The sequence below is a fragment of the Hemiscyllium ocellatum genome, chromosome 33 (assembly GCF_020745735.1).
Source record: "Hemiscyllium ocellatum isolate sHemOce1 chromosome 33, sHemOce1.pat.X.cur, whole genome shotgun sequence".
Classification (NCBI taxonomy): Eukaryota; Metazoa; Chordata; class Chondrichthyes; order Orectolobiformes; family Hemiscylliidae; genus Hemiscyllium; species Hemiscyllium ocellatum.
Genome location: NC_083433.1, coordinates 18,219,611 through 18,223,172, shown reverse-complemented (window position 1 = coordinate 18,223,172; position 3,562 = coordinate 18,219,611). Strand labels below are relative to the sequence as shown.

Sequence of the window (3,562 nt, the reverse complement as noted above, 5' to 3'; positions counted from 1 at the left end):
AACGGACAGATGTAGCATCTTCTGTGATTGCAGGGGAATGTTCCGTGGGGCTGTTGATGGGGTGAGTGTGTTGGGAGTGAAGGAGGAGTGCACCAGGGTGTCCTGGAGGGAATGGTCCTTGTGGACGGTTAACAAGGGAGGGGATTGGAATATGGGTCTGGTGGTGGCATCCCTTGGAGGTCGCGGAAATGTTGTCTAATGATGAACCTCATTTGCATTATCTATCCATAAAATTGTGAAAATAATCACAATTTTATTTAAAAGCAGTTTTAAAATCAGTGGAAAATATTGGCAATGTGTTAGATGAACCTGCATGGGATATTGAGGACTGGTTGGATGAGACTGACTAACTACTAATGCTGAGTGTAAAGTATTGCAATTTCCTCTGTTTTATATAAGACTCTTCATGCAGGTATGATGCCTGGATGATTCCTAGTGGTCTAGGGTGCCGGTTTCAAACCTGTAGCTGTTTAGCGACAGAGTGGTTCAATTCCACCTTCCAGGCGCAGTGTGTGTAAAGGCTTGTGTTTAACGTGTGTCAGAGGTTTAAAGGTCAGGTGGGGGATGTTATTTGGGAGGGGCAGTTTGTTAAGATTATACTCATGATTAAAGAGCAAACATCAAAACCCTTTCTTTAAACACAAAGCAAAGATGCAGTTTGATATGGCAGAGAGTTGATTTGTGTTTCTCTGAGGTGGGTGCAAGAACAGCAGGGACAGTTTGAATGAAGAGGTGGCATGGTTTCCTGTGACACAGCTCCATTCCTGCCCAGATTGACCGTACCCACGGAGGAAGCCATCAGCAAGAGTAGGTCAGAATCTCTTGTGTTCAGATCCAAATCCCCCACCTCATTACTGCTGCTGCTTTCAAATGGAGTTGACTCTCTCAGCCAGTCCAAAAGATCGTCAGAACAGATTTCCCAAGGTCATAAATACGCATCCGCAGTGAAAATACGTTGCAATCCATCTGAAACAATCAACAGCCAGGCAAACCCCTTCATATCTCAACTGGCCATATTGTTTTAGCCCTAAACATTTTACTGTCCAGCACCGGCCTCCCAATTCACATACCCCCATAGTTTGTGACCTGCCTCAGCACTCACAGTGGTACTGCCCTCTGTTTTGGTCAACTTAATCAAAGCCACACCCACTCCATCTGGCTAATTCCTTTCCACTCGACAAATTGGTCACCAAAGGCAAATTGGTCACCCTTCTCCATCTCTCAGTCAACGAATCAAGAATTGTTATGGTGTGACAGGATGCCATTTTGCCTGCATTGGCCCTTCAGACAAGCATCATTCCCTAGTGCCACTCTCCTGCCTTTCCCCCATAACTTTGCTCACTATTTCTAGCCAAATACTGATCCAATGTTCTCTTGCATGCCTGTTGAACCCTGTCTCCATCATACTCCCACGATGTTCATTTCGTACTACTCGCTCAGTGAAAATGTTTCTTTCTTCCATTACCTATCCCCATCTATGATCTCTTACCGCACCTTTTACGGGTGGGAAGAGGTTCTCCCTTTCTACGCTATTCATCCTGCTCATCGTCTACCTAATCCTCGTGCAATCCTGGCAGCATGTGTGGAGAGAAATCAGACTTAAAGTTTTAGGTCCAGTGACCATTCTTCAGAAAGGAGGAAGTGAGGACTGCAGATGCTGAGGATCAGAGTCGAGAGTGTGTTGCTGGGAAAGCGCAGCAGGTCAGGCAGCATCCGAGGAGTAGGAGAATTGATGTTTCGAGCCCCTTGATCAGAAAATAGGGTTGTGGGCTGAGATAAAGGGGTGGGAGGTTGGGTTGTGTGAAGTTAGTTGAAAAAGCGATAGGTGGATGAAGGTGAGGGAGAAGGTGATGCGTCTGGGGGGAGTGACGGACAGGTCAGGAGACCCACACCGAGCTGGAAGTATGGGACTTGGATAATGTGGAGGGAGGGGAAATTAGGAAGCTGTTGAAATCCACATTTATATTGTGTGGTTGCAGGGTCCCAAGATGGAATATGAGGCTTTCCTCCTCCAGGCATCGGGTGGTAATGGTTTGCGGTGGAGGCGGCCCAGTACCTGCATGACCTTGATGGAGTGGAAGGTGAAATTGGAATGGTCAGCCACAGGGCGGTGAGCATAGTTTTTATGCAGTATTATGGAGATGGGAGGCAGGAGGATTAAAGGATAGGTGGAGATAGAGCCCCAAGAGAGAGAAAAATAGTTGGACAGACAAAGGAGTGGATAAAGACAAACCTGGGAGATGGTGCTAATGGGGACAATTAGTCGCTGACAATGGGTTGTGTGTGGTAGCAGCCCATGTAATGAAGAGGCCTGGTATGTGGGGGTGGGGGAAAGCTTGGGGAAAACTTAAATTGCAACCCTAAAATTGTTGAACTCAATAAGAAGTCCAGAATGCTGCATTTTCCAAATGGGAAATGTAGTGCTGTCCTTCCAGCTTGCTCTGAGCTTCACTGGAGCACTGCAGCAAGTCTGAGACAGAGGTGTTGGCCAGGGACCAGGGTGGGGTGTTGTAGTGGCAGGCAACTGGAAGCTCAGGGTCTTCTTTGCGGACAGGTTGTAGGTGTTTTACAAAACGGTCACCCAGTCTGTGCTTTGTTTCCCTTATGTGCTAGAGACCACATTGTGAGCAGAGAAAGCAGTAGACGAGGTTGTGGGATGTGCAAGTAAAGCACTGCTTCATCTGGAAGGTGTATTTGGGACCTTAGATGGTGAGGAGGGAGGAAGTAAATGGTCAGATGTAGCATCTTCTGTGGTTGCAGGAGAATGTTCTGTGGGGCTGTGGATGGGGTGGGTGTGTTGGGAGTGAAGGACGAGTACACCAGGGTGTCCTGGAGGGAATGGTCCTTGTGGACGGCTGACAAGGGAGGGGTTTGGAATATGGGTCTGGTGGTGGCATCCATTTGGAGGTTGCATAAATGTTGTCTAACGATCCTCATTTGCATTATTAATCCATAAAATTGTGAAGATAATCACAATTTTATTTAAAAGCATTTTTAAAATCAATGGAAAATATTGGTATTGTGTGAGATGAACCTGCATGGAATGTGAGAACTGGTTGGATGAGACTGACTAACTACTAACCCTGAGTATAAAGTATTGCAATTTCCTCTGTTTTATATAAGACTCTCTCCACACTAGCTTGATGCTTGGATGATTCCTAGTGGTCTAGGGTGCAGGCTTCAAACCTGTAGCTGTTTAAAGACAGAGTGGTTCAATTCCACCTTCCAGGCGCATTATGTGTGTAGAGGCTTGTGTTTAACTTGAGTCAGATGTTTAAAGGTTGGCTCAAGAATGTTATTTAAGAGGGGCATTTTATTAAGATTATACTCATGATTAAAGAGCAAACATCAAAACAATTTCTTTAAACACAAAGCAAAGGTGCAATTTGATATGGGAGAGAGTTGATTTCTGTTTCTCTGAGGTGGAGTTGACTTCTCTCAGCCAGTCCAGAAAATCGTCAGACCATATTTCCCAAGGTCATAAATACGCATCCGCAGTGAAAATATGTTGCAATCCATCTGAAACGATCAACAGCCAGGCAAATCCCTTCATACCTCAACT

The 3,562-nt window shown here is 45.7% G+C and overlaps 2 non-coding genes across 2 annotated transcripts; both read left to right on the top strand.

Moving 5' to 3' along the window:
- Positions 1 to 419: 419 nt before the first annotated feature.
- trnastop-uca (transfer RNA opal suppressor (anticodon UCA)) lies at positions 420 to 506 on the top strand. Its single transcript has one exon. It is a non-coding gene; the product is annotated as a tRNA-Sec (tRNA).
- A 2,639-nt stretch (positions 507 to 3,145) lies between these two features.
- On the top strand, positions 3,146 to 3,232 carry trnastop-uca (transfer RNA opal suppressor (anticodon UCA)). Its single transcript has one exon. It is a non-coding gene; the product is annotated as a tRNA-Sec (tRNA).
- Positions 3,233 to 3,562: the final 330 nt, after the last annotated feature.